Source organism: Tyto alba, unplaced genomic scaffold, assembly GCF_018691265.1.
Source record: "Tyto alba isolate M040663 unplaced genomic scaffold, T.alba_DEE_v4.0 Super-Scaffold_41, whole genome shotgun sequence".
NCBI classification, from domain to species: Eukaryota; Metazoa; Chordata; class Aves; order Strigiformes; family Tytonidae; genus Tyto; species Tyto alba.
The window spans coordinates 16,934,486-16,952,349 of record NW_024881317.1 but is presented as its reverse complement, the minus strand read 5'-3'; the positions used below and the strand labels follow the sequence as shown (position 1 = coordinate 16,952,349).

At 42.0% G+C, this 17,864-nt stretch overlaps 1 protein-coding gene across 2 annotated transcripts in view; it reads left to right on the top strand.

The window, feature by feature from the left end:
* The window catches only part of THSD4 (thrombospondin type 1 domain containing 4), a 351,408-nt gene that overhangs the window by 20,410 nt on the left and 313,134 nt on the right, over nucleotides 1–17,864 (top strand). The window contains exon 1 of one of the 2 annotated variants that reach the window (XM_032990467.2): nucleotides 16,996–17,012. The exons of the other annotated variant lie outside the window; for it this stretch is intronic. The gene's annotated coding sequence lies outside the window, so the exon portion shown is untranslated. Of the gene's footprint in view, nucleotides 1–16,995; nucleotides 17,013–17,864 lie in introns of those variants that run through there. 2 annotated transcript variants of the gene reach the window in all.

Sequence of the window (17,864 nt, the reverse complement as noted above, 5' to 3'; positions counted from 1 at the left end):
TTTATTATGTGGCTGTCTAGAGCATAATGCTGCACAGTTTATGGTGGTACTGAGAGGCTGACTGGGTGACTTAAGCTCCTATAGCATATTGTTTTTCAGGGATATTGCAAAACATATATAAGATTTCTCAAGTCACATTTCAGGTTGTAGTATATTATATAATAGTCTTCAACTGGTATTTAGGATTATTTTTGTACTTCAGGCCTTGACAAATAACTTCTGATTTGTACATAAAGTCCATGCTGTTTTTGATCAGCTTTATCTTCACACATCGTAACTTTGATAACAAGTCAGGGTACAGGAAAAATGGGTAAGATGCATACCTGGCCAGTGCTGAGCAGGGGTTTGCTTTTGAAAGACTTATTAGAACTGTGTGACTTGACAACAAGCTCCACATCTCCCATTGCCTGGCAGCTGTGATGAGGGGATAAGTGATGGTATTTCTCCCTTGATTGCTGAACTTGTCTGTCACCCTTCATTTGTGGTGAATGAGCGCATTATGGACTGGGAAAGTAGTGCACTGTCATCAGAAAACGGTGTGTTGGAGTTAGAAACAAAACTGCTGAAAGGTATGTATTGACAACAGCAGTGAGTTTCTTTTTTTGTTTGAAAACAAAACAAAACAAACAACAACTCTGTAAAAAATAAGATTTATAACCTCAAGAGTTTTCATGTTTATGTTCCTATAACAGTGTGTACTCACAGTCATGGAAGAACAAGGAAGGTAAAGGAATGACTATTGGAGTAAATACTGAGGGGGGAGTGTGAGTGAGCTAGAACTGGCACTCATATCGGCTTTGGGGGCCAGCACTGGCAGTGTGCCACAGTAGGTGAAACTGTTGCAGCAATTTATCTTATAAACAACAAATCAGGCCAGATTTATCTAATCGGCTTTTTGTGATTAAAACACATCTAGGCTCCCTTTTCCAAAACTAAAAGGGCTGCAGCAACAGCAAGATTAGGAATAGATTCTCTGTGTGTGTGTATGTATGTATCTACTTTATTTTTTTTTAATCATTTGCCCTTATGAGACAGTAAACAGTAAAAAAGGGATAAAGAAGCATAGGAGTAAGAAATGGGGAGTACTTCAACAAGAGTTGTCAGTTAATGTTGGTACTCTGGAAAGCTTTGAACAACTAGGAATTTTTATTTTTTTTTTCCCTATTTCAACCAGAGTGGTGGTTGTTCAAGATGAGCTGGTAGAAACTTTCTAGACAGAATCAGACCTTGAATGAAAATCTGTCCATGGGAAATAAAGTAGGGGAGAAAGCTAATACAGATTTCTTCTGTCCCTTACTTTTGATCGACTTGCAGTTTAATTCATCCTTCAGCACCTAGGGGACTGCAGTTCCCATCTGCTTCTTGGTGCTCTGGCTTGTCTCTCCAGGTGTGTGATTATCAGTGGTACATATCTGGATCATGACTCACCTCGTTATGTTACAGCTGGGCTTTGTAAATGCTACTGTTTCCCATGACACACTGCTACATGCTAGGAGCCAAGCAAAATGGTGTAGGCAGGTGTGAATGTCTGTAATAGAAAGCTTCAAATGTGTCCATTCTATGTTTTAAAAGGGAATGGAAGAATCTTTTCTATGCTAGTTAGTCTAGAGGAAGATGTTATCCTTCTCACTGCATCTCCTGTCACTTTCAGCCCTTCTATATTCATCAACAGAAAAAAAAGTACTCTGTTATTCCTAGCCTGGGTATCCTGTCATGAAGAAAAGCATGATAATGCTGTGTGTCATGTGATTCTTACAACCTTGTTCATTGCCAGAAGGATTTAAAAAGTTGAATGTTGTGTGTTTATAAAGATTACTGACTGTGTCTTAAAAGGTCTTAGTGTGACTTTACAGAAGTCCGTAGAAAAGATCTCTTGCTTTATTTTTAGCTAGGAGGCCTTTCCTAATGGTTCTGATGACTTTGCAGGCAGGGCCCTAGGAGAAGCAAAACAGAAGAAAGAAGTTCTTGAATGCTTTTGGGTTCCCTGGAGGGAAATATTTCCAAGGGAGAGTGAAAAAAAAAAAAAAATCTGAAGAAGTAAATCTGGTTAAGTGATATGCTGAGTCTCTGTTTTGCGTTGCTTTTGTCTCATGGGCCATGAGGTTCTCCAGTCTCATGGGAGCCTTAAAAGTGAAGAATGATGACAGCCTTGGATGATGCATATTTCATTTCCTAGAGTTCATTCATAACTGAGCCATCCTTGGACAGCCAAACTGAGCAGGGTTTGGGATCACATTAAGATAAGGTCCTGGGAAGGGATGGTTCTTCCACCTTGTCAAAAAATCCACTGATGTGTGAGATCCTTTGATTTCTGTGGTGGCTATAAAGGTGTTCATAGGTACACTACAGGTGTTTGTTACATGTTCCCCTGTTTCCTGCAGTGAAATGGTACTACTTCCTGAAACATATTTTATTGTTTTAAGGCTTGATTCTTTTTTATATGTCTTCCTATCAGTTATTCTCATCAAAGAGTATTATTAGCTTTCAAAGTTCATGACCATCTTCAAACAATAGCTATTCTCTTTGTAAAGAGAGACAGAGATGTATTTTCCTCTTTCTATTATAAAGGTTTTTGATTCTAAGTAATGTATATTCCAAATCTTGTCTGATAAAACATGGGCCAGTAAATATGCCAAGATGTGGTATTTTGTAATCTATTCTAGGTTACTTAGAGGTGTATGCTGTTGAAATGTCTGTTATAACAGGTTGAGTTCCATGTTGTATTTCTTGTCTAGTCAACTAAGCAATGTGTCAGGAAGATGTTTGCACATGACCATAATCTTACTCTGCCCTGTGCGAGAACGGGCAGATGGTCTTCACTGGGTTATGCTATAACTTTATGATGAAGAAGTGAGGAAGCAGTAGCTTTCTTGGTAAACGCAGAGCACTGAACTCTTCTTAAGGTGTCCTTTAGGATTTGTGAAACTGGCTTCTACTTCATCTATGCGCTGTTATTTGTAGTATGTGGGCTTCTGATTTATTGCTCTACTTGAGCAATGACCTTTCAGCCAGGTGATATTGCTACAGTTGCAACTGGTAAGGTACAAAATCACAGAGGTGTTGTGGTTCATGTTCTTTGTTTTTTATTACCCATAGCTGTGTGATTCAAAGAGCCATCTTTCTGACAGGAACTTGGTGCAGCAGGAGAGCAGGAGGAGAGTAGGCAGGGTCTTTGAGAACCTGCACTCCACAGGCAGGCTGGGTGTCCTGTGGAACCCGATAAAGAAAACTGAGTTTTCTTGTACAGTTGCTTTCTGACTGTTTAGGTACTACACACTTCTGAACCGTGTGTATACAGAACCCACTCAACATAAATGCCTTTGAAATACAAGGCGAGTATACTTCCTGTCTAAAAAGATGCTCTCAACAGAACAATCGTAGCTGAGATAAAGGACTTAATTTAATTTGAACCAATTTTGAACAATGCAAAAGACACTAATGTGTTTGCAACCTAAAACACCTTTTATTACCTAGGTCGATAGCCCCTGCTTTTACGTCTTGATCTCTCAACAGTAGAAGAAGTTGTACAGAACTTCATGTACCACCAGGTGAAAAAGACCTCATCTTAGCATATTTTGAAAAATTGTATCTATCCACAGAAACACCTAATTTTGGAAGATACTGGGAAATTTTCTGCTGGAAGATATTGAACCTTTTTAGCAATTGAAGTTCAACAGTCACACTTTTCAACAGTGATGGTTCTAGCACTTCCTATGATTGAGCTTTCTAGGGTAACCTTTGATATTGCTGTCCAAGCCCAAAGTAATATGAATCAGAATTAATCTGATTACAAAGACCTAAAAGTAGTTCTGATTTCATTTATTTGTCCCACTTTTTATTTTCCACTTCTTTTTTACACAAGTGACTACAGAAGCAATTTTTCAACTTCTTTCAGACACTAAATGGTGTCAGTCAGGGTCTTTGGTATTGGTCTAAAAGCCTGTGTAGTGCATCCTGGTAGACATACCCCACCCCAACCCCTCCCCCCCCCCCAAAAAAAAAACAACCCACCCCTATGTCTTAAAAACAATTTTGTCACAAATTCTGTTTCATTATTTTGTTTCAAGTTTTATAATTCCAGAACATTATACTCTCACTGCTTTTTCATTGCTTGAAGTTCTAATCCCTATGACACTAGTATTTTCTGCATCAGTCAACTGTGATTATAAAGCAGAAGTGCTTCTAAATCATGTGTGTTTAGATTTTGCCTGGGTTTTGCTTTTTTTCTTTTTTCCCCAAATATTTCCATCTGGTGTCAGCAAAGTTCAAAAGGCCCTCATCATTTTTTGTGTTATCAAAAGTTTATGATAACTTTTCTTCTGCCTGCTGCTGAAGAAGTTCTTTTGGAGCTTGGTTTTACCTTGTACTAACAGTAAACTTGGAATTCCAAAAACTTTGTCGTTATTTGCATTTCATGACTTTGATGGATTGATCTTTACAGTTTGAATCTTCTCTTCTGGGTTACGTCTGGGTTATTTTAGCAATTAGGAAAAGGATGTTTTCACACTTTTCTTAATAATCTCCATATTTTCTCCTATTAAACAGCTTTATTAAATACATGAAAGCTAGTGAGGGCGAGGATCACTTTCATTCTCTCTTCCTTCCCCAGCCTCCTTTCCCCCCAACTCCTTTCTTTCTAGAGGAAATTGTAGGACAAAAGTGAGAAAACCAGAAAAGTATAAAAGAAAAAAAAAAAAAAGGAAACTTATCATTTTTCACTGTAACTTAAACTTCTTTGGAAAACCCATCAACTCAAAACTATCAGCTTTCCCCTAGGGATTAAAAAAACCCAGCTTTTCGATCCAGCTTCAGTCAGAGATTGAGAGGGAATAAAGTTTGCCTTCCTACTGAATGGGCCCAGGGCTGGGTCTCTGGCCAAGTAATTATTTCATAATCTGTCAGGAAATTCTCTAGATCTCAAAGTATGCAGAGGATTGTCCCATCCAAAACAGAATGCCCTAGCTGAACAGCCTCACATTCTTCATTGCACGTAGCAGGGAACTGTGAGCTTGTGCAGGTAGAAAACCAAACATTGTAGCTGACTCAGAATTACTTCTGCAGAGCATTTCTATGTATGTGTTGTGCAGAGCCCGGGTTCTCTGGCTCCGCTTCTGCTCCAGACAGCTACACCCCACTGTAACCTGGAACCCTCAGCTGCACACTACCCTGGGAACATGGGAAGCAGAATGTAGTGCTAGTTAAGATTGAAGATCTCTCTCAACCTCTGACAGATTTCTGGACATTGTAATGCAGTTTCTATTCCTTTCATCTAGTCCACACTTTAAAGTGGAGGTTATGATTTGGCTTCAGGTACTTGTGTTGACAAGCTGTGCTTAGGCTCTGACTCACTGTTCAGACAGTATGTATAATATACAGAGAGATGCAGGTTTCTCTCTAGCTTTCTCAAAGCTGAAATTACATCCATAATTTAACAGAAAATGCTAAACTTTTGCAAGGAAGGCTGTTAAAGAAAAATAAATGGAACTATACTGAATGTTACAGATGAACATTCAACCCTGGAAAAACATGACATAAGGTAGGCAAGACATAGATGCTTCAGTGGTGCAGTATGGAATTCAGGGAGTTGGTCTAGCTGTGTCTGGCTCTGAGCTGCAAAATGTCCAAAAGATGCAGTGGTTGCTAAAGAAATAGTGGAAGTAAATTATATTATAATATGGAAAGTAAGAACTAGGTGACTTGGAGCAATTTTAATATCCCGTAAAAAGGTCTGTTTTGCTGCAACCTACTTGGTAGTTATGTAAGTACCAAAAATACTGTGTATTATCTGAGATGCTAGACTGGGAAACTGTTACTCTGTAGAAACAGAGATTGTTAGGAGAGGCAAATTCTCTTACTGGCTCTGTGTCATTTTAGAATGCCTTCTCTATCAGTATGATTCTCTTAACTCAGTGGTTATGTTGACCTAAAATGTTCAGTCCGTCTCACAGCTCTCAAACTCCAGAGGCAAGGATGTTGGTGTGACTAAAGAAATTTCAGAGTTTATCAGTGCCATTCTGTATTCTACATGTTGCAAGTTGTACCTGAGAAGAGTAAAATGCCAGGTTCAGTCAGAAAGAGTAACATTTAGTTACCAAAATGAATGACTTTATGACAGGTGGAGATACCACATCTGTACTCTTAGAGCCCTGAGGAATGTGAGCTTATAAACAGTCATGGGCCCATCTTTCTGTATAAAATGATTACTTAAACACTGAACATCAACTGTTTCTTGCTTGCAGTGTAAGGGTGTGACCCAGCTGGCTGAAAAACACACAGTATTTCTTCATTGATTTAATTCCATTTTGGATCATCTCATATATTGGAAGATCCTATACATATGTAGAAGGTAAATATAATCTAGATAGATTTATTTGATTGTATTGATTGTTGTCACATCAGTGTGTAACCAGTACATATGACTTACAAAGGCTATTTCTTAATTCCTATAAAATCTCAGAGTAGAAGTTTCTAAAACATCTGTCTGCAGTGTAAGGACTGAAGATTTTTTTGGCTTTTACATCAATAAATGTCACGTAGACTGTCTTACTTTTTATTTCATTTGTGAAAAGTATGCTGAAACCACATATGTATACATGCATACATACACACAAAATTCAAGAAAAGAACCAGGTACCAAAACTGGAATACAAGGAGTGATTGCTCTGGTCAAAGTGCAGGCTTTCCACAGATGTTTGATTGTACATATGAGGCAGGCTTGGTTCAAGATGAATGGACAGGACATAAATTGCACGCTTTCCCTCCCCCATTCCTCTTGTTTATCTGATTTTGTAGAGGATTTTAATTAACTCCACAGAACTTCAGTAAACTACAGAAACTGTAAAGTTAACATCCAGGAACATTACAAATAGAACAATTGCTACAGAACTGCAGGGTTATGTTTTTCTTCTTTTGTTCCTGTAAACACATCTGTTCAAAGCTACATGTAAACTACTTTTCTTCTCTGTGTAGCTGAAATGCATAAGGAAATATTTTTCCTGAAAAAAATCAGCAGTGCCTACTTTAAGGAATTTGGGAATTAAAGATATTTAGATAGTGAGGATCATTGCACTCACTCTCCAAACATCTCTAAGTTGTTCTTCAAACATGAGAAAAGTGTCTTCCATGATAGTACTTCTGTTTACTTTATTATAGAATGTGAGAAACTATCTAAACTGAGTCTGTGTGTGTGTGTGTATATATATCTGAAAAAATACACTTACATGTATAATTGTCCTGGTGAACAGATGTTAATATTATGTAGATTAGGTTTTAGGGGAAGGTAGATCAGTGACTCCGATTTTGGGTGTTATGTAGTATGTAGTGCATAATAGCCCTAAGAATATTCCTACACTGAGATGTTCCAAGAACGCTAGTCCTCATCCTCTTGCGCTTGCCTGTGCACATCCCTTGTTCCAAGTGCTTGGAGTCTAATGACCATCTACCTGAAGTGAACTGAATTCTGTCTACATTATGCCCAAAGAAAGACAACATATGAAGTCTAGTTTGCTAAATTATTCTAATGTTAATCTTTAAATTAAATAAAATATTTTCCCTCTCCTCCCAACTCCCTTTGTTTCTCCCTTTATTTCACTGTAGCAGATAAATCAAATTTGATTCAAGTTTTAGAAGCAATGGCTTTTTTGAGGGGGCAGACTGTATGTTACTTCAGAGAACAGGCAGCTAGCGAGCTGCTGCACAAGCGCTTGTTGGGAGGGATTGTCATTAGGGCTCAGCCTTTGGCTGTGTGGAGTCCAGCTCTCTCTGGGTCAAGCTTCGTGTTGACAGCTCATCCTTGTGCTATGCCTGGCCAGGGAGCAAGCTGGAGTGAGATGGGGCTCTGCACAGCGAGATGAAAGGAACACGGTAAGGCTGGATGGGCTGTGCCACCTGAGATTCTTATGTAGCTCAACTGTTCTGTATCATCTCAGGGAATAAGATTCTTCCTTCTATGAAATATCTGTTATTTGTGTGAGATGTTTGGAGGAAGGCAGGAACAAGACTATACTGACAATCAACGTTACATCTCTATGTAGGGATAAATAGAGGGGAAAAAAAGGCAGGATTTTATCAATTCACTACAGTCTAATGCTTCTTAAGAGCCCAAACTAAAATAAAAGGAAGAGTCTGTGTTTTGTACAATAAGTGTTTGGCACTTGTGGTTAATCAGACTCAATTAAACTGTTGAATATTAGGCAGTTAAAAATCGTGCATCCTGTAGTTGCTAGATTATATGTTGCTAAATTTATGGTCTGAATGTCTAGCATATAAAATAAAGTGTGTTAGGATTTATTCTAGTTACTCTGCTGGTAAACTTTTCAAGAATAAACCCTAGGGTGGGCTTATTAGATGAGGGAATTGTTGTTCATGAGTTATGTGGAACATGTCTTGGTTTCTTGCCCCAAAATGACTCCCTCTTCCTGCAGAGGACAGGGTAAAATCTTGTTCACATTATGCTCATAGGGATTTGGCTGTGAAGATGACTTTTCAGTGTAGAAAATGTGTTACAAAGCAGCTGGATAGTCTTGGCTGTGACCATTTATGTAAAAGGATAACTTGTACATACCCTCCCTAAACTGCTGCATGCATATGCCTCATCCTAAAAACCCCTTCTTTTCAAAAAGGGAAATTCAGCACGCTTCCATTTTCCACTGTCCTGACTTTTTCTCTCTTTCATAACCCAGTAATTCAGTCAGTACACAGTGTTCATTTGTACTTTTATTCTTCTCGGTGTAGAATGGAAATCTTGACTGTATGAGGGCTAACACCCTCCAGCGAGAGTAAAAGGTGATGGAGACCTATTAATGCTCAGGAGGTACAGGGGAGGGGGCAACCACAGAGTTTTCTTTCATGCTGTTCCTCATGCATTGGAAATGTTTTGAGGATAGACCAATGTTTTGACATTAGATTTGCCTGCAGATCAGTACGCAGGTTGCCTGTGGTCCAACTGTTTTCATGAATCAGCAGGAAAACATCTAGGCATGTCCACTGTATGGGGAGTCAAGCCCCATAGCTCACTACTTACATCATCCATAAGCCTTTTATTTATTTTTGGTAAACAACTCTCTTCTGCTTCAAATTAATATCCTGAGTCGCTGATACAAATGTTAAACTATTTAACATCAAGTTGCCAGCAGACAGCATGACAAGAAATGATGATAGCAGCGTTCCTGCCAATGACTTGCATTCAAGTGTCTGATCAGAGCCCTATCGCAGAGGCTGGATGCCTGGATGTTGTTCTCTAGGTTAGACATTCAGCAAGTGCTTGAGTATGGATTCTAAAGTTTTTCTCAGTGGCAATGGTTTTCAAATAATTTTAAGTTCAGCTAAGAATCAGTAAATCAGGGAAGTGTGTAATGTTGAGGAAAAAAACTGAGAGCAGCTGCTATTCCAAGCTGGGTATGTGAGTTCAGTCTGGGGCAGGGGGTGGTGGGGGTGGTGTCTGATGCAGGTGCAGGGGTGCATACTGAAGTGCAGGGGCAAGAACTAATGAGTAAAAATTAAATATTAATACTTGACTTTTGCATTCCTGGAAATATTGCTGGATCTACCAAGCTACCTTCACCATCACCAAGGTAGAGCATAGTCATAGTTAGTCTCCTGTCTTCTCAGATGTAGTTATTGTCTGCCCTCGTTCTTCTCTTGGTTATTCTCTCAACCTGTTCTGTTGAGAATAAGAGACTAGAAATTTGGGCCCAATTCAGCAAAACACATAAGCACGTTTAACACTGAAGTGCTTTTCTAGGGGAAGAAGTGTTTGATTTTCCTTCCAAAGCAGGGAAGGAGTCAGTTCGCTCTGTGTACTTGTCTTCACTGTAACCTCCCAACACTTTTGCACTGCGTCAGGGCTCTGCACAGCATAACGCTGGGAGAATCATGTGCTGATGTTGATTGAATGACAGTTGTGACTGCTAATTAGTCTAGTAGTGCACTAAAGCACTTATAATCATGCTGCAGAGTGAAAAATAATACTTTTCTAAAGTATGTTAGACCTAATTCTAATGAACTGCATATGTATCATTTCACTGAAGTAAATGATGTTGCTTTAATTTTCATACTGCTGCAAAGGAGAAAAGAATGAGGCCCAGCATGTAGCTAGTTGTAGCTCAGAAGATTTCCTGAAGAAAAAAAGATTCATGGGTAAAATTGCATTGCTTCTACAGATGGAATAAAAAGAAAGAAAAACTGATAAGTGTAAAATTCAAAAGACTTTAAGACATTATATCAGTCCATAATCACATGTGTTGTCAGGAACAGCGCTGAGGTGACAAAGAATCCAGAGTAAATCAAACAAATGGCATCAAGTCCAACTATCAATCAAAATACAGCATTTTTTCATTTCATGACCAAGCAATTGCATCATTATTCAAAGGGCTTTTTCTTGTGTCATGTATGTTGCCTTAAGCAAATTAGCTCTGGGAACCCACTTGGGAGGACAAAGTAAAAAAAAAAAAAAAAACACCAAACAGAATTTTGTCAGAAGATTTATCCAAAGTCAATATTTATGAAGTCATAACATCCCAGGAGGAATCCATGCTGTTTCAGTACCACAAGCAGTGCCATTGCTTCCACAGTGTTTTTTAGAGTTTCACGCCTCTGAATCAGCAAATAACTGCACAAAGGCAGCTAATGTGCCAGGGACTTGTCCGGACCATGTGTCTCATATTCACTGCCTGGAAGGGTCAAGGCTCATGCTCGAGAACAATTTCCTCAGTATCATCCTGTTAGTCTCACACAGCTTAGAAGGCTCAATTGTAGAGCTCCAGCATGGGGAGAAAAGCACAAATTTGTGGCAAGTGAGGAGGTGCAGAGCAGTGAGAGCCGGTGTGTGGATTCTCCCCCCACCATCTTTGTGGTACTTAGTGGAGGTGGTTATCTTGGCTGCAGAGCTTCTCTACTGGAAGCTTCTAGCCACATGTTGCCCACTGTGGCAAGTAGAACTACATGTTTGCACTACAAGCACTGCAATTTTTGCTTTCCCACTGATAAAGCCCTGATTTAGGAGTATCTTGAGGGAGTTTGATGTTTATAGCTACTCTTCTATTCAGCATTTCCTAGCCTTTGTCTCCTATCTGCTTTTCAGCTAGAATACAGGACATTTTGAGTCTTATTTTTAGGTCTTTGTAACTATCCCTTTGCATCTAGAGGAAACAAAGATCTCTTAGGCAAAGATTGTTGATGACTGGGCATCTACAGTTTCTAACCTGTGAAAGATGCTAAAGTCCATTATTACTTTTAAGGTCCGAGAGCTGAGTTCTTACCTCTTTTCCATGGCAGTATTGAGCATTAATAGGCTTGCTGCCTAGCACAGTGGCTTGCTTCCTGATTGCTTGTTTCTGAACAACTTGGGCACCCTGTATTCCCACTTATTATGGGATATCTAGTTGCTCACTAAAAGGTCTCTAACCAGTGTTTTGGTCTAAATCTCCAGTTATTTAACAGTTGTCAATAGACCTACAGCTGTGCCTGGCTATTTTTGGAGGAAGTTGGGTTTTAAACAAACAGTTCAGATCTCCCAGCTCTTGAGGCGGGCAGGCCCATTTGGAGAATGCCTCTCTGATGGCAGACAGACAGCACCCAATATTGTGCCAAGTCACTCTCCATTTGTAAATATTAGAATGTGTTGTAGTTACAGATATGGTAAAAGAAAGAAGGTTTAAATTATACAGCTGAGAAACAACAAAGGAAAATAAATGTAAAACAGCACATGCTGTGTGTGCTGTAGGTCTACAGTCTTGCTTTTAGATAGTAAAGATAAGAAACACAAACGAAAAAGGCCACTCAGTTGAATGACTGTCATGTTTTCCAAAATGCATATTTTTGCTTCACCTAAATCTGTGTAGCCTTCTGCTTGTCTTTCATTTGTATTTCCTGCTGTGAAGTAGGTGTTTTAAAAGGAAGGCTTAAGCAGGAAACATATTTAAGACAGGTTATTTGACACAAACTTTGTCATACTAGCTCTAAGGAACTGAAGATGGTGATTAGCAAAAGGCAATGGAAAAAAAGTAGTATGTCCACATAAAAAAAAAAGAAAAACTACTGAGGTATTTATATGTAGCACAGTAGTAAGAGAAAGGGACATGGTCTTTCTAGTTGTACATGATCTGGCTGGTGCTTACCCAGAACATGGAGAAGTCCTCCAGTGTGGGCAAAGAGAAATATTTGTTATGGAGGAGGAAGGGGAAAGTCCTTTTCTGTTTGGCTAGAAAGCTTGCTCTGCTGTGCTGTTGTAGAGTTTCACTTAAGAGCTAGGCAGTGGTACCACTGCCCAGAATGGCTGCAGGTCCTAGGGGAGTGTTGTTCCTGGGACTTGCACTCCCGTGCAAAGTAGAGTAAGCATAAAACAGGCATGTTCTCCCATTTCTGTAATGTGACATATTAATTTAAAAACTTTCCATCTTCTATATATCTCTGCTGTTCGCAGGCAAGGGTCTGACAGGGACAATTGACCTAGCACTAGGGAAAGACTTAGGTAGCAGACATAAAATGGGGGCTTTTCTGAACATAGTTTCTGGGTGTGAACTACAAAACGGTACTGTTGTTCAGGATAGCTAAGCTGTGACTGAGCTAGCTACTATTCTTTTCCTTTGGTGTCATGTACTCTTTCTACTAAGTACTTCTGCATAAAGAGTAACGGATTTAGGGTTGAAAAGAAAACTTGTAAAACTACACTGTCTTTCCTCCAGGCCAGCAAGCTAACTCATGTCTCTATTTTTTTTTTTCCTGTTTGTTTTTGGGGTTTGTAATAGTGCATTTGCACCCACCCCACCCCACCCCCCCCTTCCCCGAGATCTTGAAATCTAATGCTTGTATAAAAGGCTCTATCCAAGGCTTAACTGTGCCACTGACCTGTGCTGGACATGTTGCAAATCTGACATTGTCTTCCATATACTAGGCAGCAGATTTCTAACTCTTTGCAATGTTGACGCCTGCTCTCACAAAGAGAAGGAAATGAAGCAGAAAGATCCCACTGCGACAATTAGTGGCTCACAGAGAAGTATTGAAACAAATAGTAAGTGGCTGAAACAATTCAAGGGAGGGAAACTCTAGCTTTCTACTCTACCACAATCTGATCTTCTTTCTCAGATTATCTCCTTCCTTATCCCAATGGGGATTTTCACACACTTTCATTCCCACTGTTAGTGTGAGATGATTCTTCATGACTAGCGAGCAGCAGTTCAGTCCTGCAGGGCAGACCTCTGTTCTACCGTTATCTGTTTGCCAGTCTTATCATTTTATGCTGTAATCTAGTCTGAATTTTCAAAGTAGCACTAATGTCTTGTTCCCAGGCTGCTGTAACCCAAAGAATTTTAATGAAACTAACATAAATAGAATCTTTCACTGAGGCATCTGGCCAAAGAGCCGGCTCATGGGCAGGGAAGTCTTTCAGTTTTGGAAGTAAAAATATCCTTTACACCTCAAATTTGAATCTTTGCAACTTGCTGGGTGGGTGGCACTAGTGGCTATCCCTACCCTTGCACGAGGAGACAAGATGTGGCTGGATCACCATGTGCTGAACAAATGATCAGGTAGGTCGATCCCTGTCCTCACCCAGATCTTTCTTTACTGGGTGAGTTGATACCTCCCTCAAATGCATTATTTTCTACTGCATCTTCTGCTAGCAAATTAAAACTTTTAACGAGCTTTCCCTTTATGGATTACTTGAAGAATAATTACATTTAAACTCCTAGTGAACACTGTTTTCTGTCAAGCATTTATGTTTTGCTTTCTGTTTAAAAGAATGATCCCATTTCACATTCCTCTTCATGTCCATCTCTCAGAAAAGAGAAGCCAATAGCCTGAGTGTATTGGGGTTTTTTCTTAGATAGCCACATTTCTTACATGAGATCATGAAAGACTTCAGATAACACTGCAATATAATGAGAAGGGGAGACTCGTAGCTCCTCAATTGTTCAGAACAAATTGAGTGTCAGCAGCTTTGATGCACAGATAAAGTGTGGGAAGGACTGCTCCTCTTCCCCTCAGCAGCATGACAACAATTTCCTCTTGCATTGCTGGGAAAGCACGATGCCCGCTGTTCCGAACAGTTCATCGGCAAGGGGAGGAGGAGATGGAGGGGTGAGAGATAGGACTTTGCATTAGATCTTGGGAAGGAATAATGATTCCAGAAGTCAAAGAGAAAGCAAGAGAGAGATTAGGAAGACTACAGTAAGGGCAGCAAAAGAGAGAGGAAGGGAAAAAGAGTGACAAGTGTACATTACTTGGCTTTTCAGAAGGCCTCCTTGTGGTCTCTTTTTAATGTACCAAGGCTCCAACTCTTCTGATGCTATTAGCTCCCAGCTGAATTGGCCTTTGGGACCTCCAGGGTGGAGGCTAATGCTGTTCAGCTTCCCTTAATATACAAGCGAGTCCTACTCTGCCTGAGGACTCATGGAGTTCAGTAGCTAATTGTCAGACGGGTACAGGTTAAGTAATCTTTCCCCAATATCAGGAGTCGGGAACTGTCTCAAGCAGAGCAATCCTACCATGTTGTCTACGTGCATGAACTAATTTATTAATACCTAAGTACTTAGGTCTTTTCTTTTGAAAATAAACTCTTGTCTGTAGTCCATCTGGCCACAGTTGTGTCTCTCACAGAGGTGAACAGTAGTTGCATCATTGGCAGAGTAGACAAAGTAGAACATCTACGCTGTAGTAGAGATTAGAACTGTAATCTGCCAGAGCTGTTCTTGCCCACATGCTACCTGGTTTAGCAATTAGTCACTTGTTTATGTGCTTCATTAGATCATGGCCAGAGTAGTGCAGCATTTGCTTCCTGCTAGATTGTCTACTGCTGCCAAACAGGCTTCAGTCTAGCTTCTGAAGCACAGATACGGGTTTATCTGATACCAAACCACGGTATAACTCAGGAGGGACTGGAGGAATTATCTCTAGATTAAATCCGTGGTTTCCAAACCCATTTACTTACTACAAGTGAGACCTTGATCTCTTGGAGGAAGCATAGCTACACTCCTCTTAGATTTCTCACAGACAAAGAAAGGCTGCATTATAATGCTTTAACATGCAGCTGTATACAGCTGTCTTTTTACAACCAAGATCTGCCATGTTGCCCACAAGGCATCTGAAACTGCTTGGGAGTGCTGTGCTGTGGCAATTGCCTGGTGAACACACAGGAAAAAGTTAGTTTTCTGCAGCAGATCTTTTGCTCAGAGCCTGTTGCTGTACATGGGCTTGGGAATGGAGTAGATTTTTTTGGTGCAATGAATAGCACAGTCAACACATCATCTTTTACTGGTTCGGCTGGGTTCAAGTGTAATTGAGCCCAAAATGTTGCCAAGAAAAAAACAACCTGTTTTGCTGTGTGTTAAAGCAAATCGGTTCACCTGGTTGGGTCAGTTCCAGCACGAATAATAGTTTGGGGTTTGTGGTTTTTTTAAAGCATAAAACTAAATGTTGCAATGAACTGTTGCCAGTGACTATCTGGTTCTAAGGTTTATAGTCCATGCTGGACACTTTATTGCAGTGTTCAATAAAAATGCCCGTAGGGAATTTAGGTGCAGTACACTTAATATAAAGCAGGAACAGAGAGGCAAATCCAATTTTTTCCTCAGCTGCTGACTTAAAAGTTATCAAGAAAAGATCCTCCTCATAGATGCTCATTAGTGGCTTGCTTTTCACAGGGCCAGTGCACCACTGTTACTGGCTCGGTTTCACATCTCAGAGTTTTGGGCAAATGCTGTTAGGCATCTCGCATGATCTTCTAGTTGTGAGTATTTTTGGTAGAAGCAGATGGTCTTTCATCCAGCCAATGAGTGGGAAGGTGGAAGTTGTCTCTCATGTTTTCTTGGAGTGTCCGAGGGCAGCAGTATGGGCTGTGTTAGTGCCCTCGTCGCAAAGAGCGTAAGGCTGTAGGGACTGAGGCGTTACAGAGTGTAATGCAGAGTGTTATAGGGACTAATAAGGCACAGAAGGGCTCTGCGGGCGGAGGCCGAGCCGGCCGCCAGCACCTGTGCGGCCGCTCGCCGCCGAGGCGTTAGTGCGGCCGGGCAGCCTTGGCTCCCCTGACATCCCCCAAATGCCGCTGTCACCGGGGGGGAGCACGCCTTCCCCGCTCGCACCGCTGGAAGGTGCGGGTGCCCTGCGCCTCCGCCGGCCACCTCGGCCCTCTCGCCTTCCCCGCTCCCGGCGGGCCCGGGCGCCGCCGCTCCCGCCCGCCTGAGGGAGGGGTGAGGGCGGGGGCGGGCGGCGCGGCGCGGCCGCCAGGTGGCAGCAGGCGCGGTCCGCGCGCCGCCGTTGGCGCCGGGCGGGAGCGGGCGGAGCGGCCGTCCCTCAGCCCCGCAGCCGCCGGCAGCCTGCCTCGGGTCCCGCGGGGCGCCCTCAGCCGCGCTCCGGCGTTCCCGGCGGAGGTGGGGGGGCCGCCTCCCATGCGCCGGAGGCCGTGCGGCTGTCAGCCCTCTCGCCCCCGCCGCGCGGAGAGCGCCTCGTCGCGGGGCGACCGGACGGGACGTGCGGCGCGGCGCGGCGCGGAGCGGTGAGGCGCGGAGGTGAGGCGCGGCAAGGCCCGGCCGCCGCGGCAGCGCCCTGAGGGGAGGGAGCCTCGCGCCAGGTGGGCGGCGGGCGGGCTCGGCGCCTTGCCGGGGGCAGCGAGGAGACGGCGTCCGGGCGGCGGTGCCGCTGGCGGTGCGGCGGGGGGTGTGCGGGCAGTGCCCCGCGGCGGCTCCGGCTCGGGGACGGCGGGGGCTGCGAGCCTGCGGTGAGGGCTGCCCTGCTCCGGGTTTGCGTTCAAAGTCGTGGCACCGGGAGCTTTCGCGCTTTCCTGGCTGTGAAGGAGCTTTCGGGGCGGCTCCGCGGGGCTCCTGCGCCTCGTGTTTTTGCCTGGCTTTGGCTGTGTAAGGAGCCATTTCAAAGCCGCTTCCCTTGCACGCTCGGTTTCCAGGGGCTGCATCCAGAGGGTGTGTGAGGAGCTGCTTAGTTTTGCCTCGGTGTCCCACCAGAAGCAGTAACTGCACGTAGTCTGAGCGGAATCCAGCAGTTTGTATGAGAGAGTAAAAGGAGTGAGTAGCTTTCCTCACGAAGATTGCGTGTCGCAATTGTTCTTGTTTTGGGCCAGATCTTTTGGTCTATCTAAGCACAGCGTGCAAAGCATGAACTGTGTTTGGCGTTTGATACTTTTCTTCACGCTCTCCTGCACTTAAACTCTAGCAGCACTTGAGAGATGTTCGTGTACAGTTGTCAGGCTACAGGGGCATATGCTGCAGCAGACAGGCATCTTGTAATAAATTTTCTCTCAGAATACCTGTTCTCCTCCAGCTTTAACTTTTTAATTTTTCCAGCTGTCAGTGAGCCCACACTTGTGTGTTTAACAGCCCTTGACACACTTGCCATTAATTAGTCCAAATGTTTTTTTTTTGGTCTTGGAAGCATGAACAATTTAGAAAACTTGGCAGCAGTGGGTTCCACAGGTTAATATGGTGTGTCAAAAAACTTCCTTTTGCTTTTTTAATATCTACTGCCTGATACTGTTCATTCCTTATAAATGAATTATACCTGTTCTCTACTTGCTATCTTTGTGCTGTTTCAGGACTGTATTATTTTGTTATCTGTCCATCTCGGCTATACCTTATTTGAAGGTAAATAATTACTAATTTTTTAGTCACTTCTTGTATAAGAGTTCTGTATCTCTTGCAGGTGTCATAATACTTTTCTGTATTTTTTTCAGTCTTTTATGTTTTCTTTAATCAAGGGATCAGCAAAACTAAGTTATATTCAAGATTTCAGTACAACATGGGTTACACAGTGGTATGATGATGTCTGCTAGAAGAGATGATAGATTTAAGTCAGTGCATCAGTGGTGTGAATAGCCAACAAAAATAAGATAAATATTTGTAACTCACTGTGTGGTCATC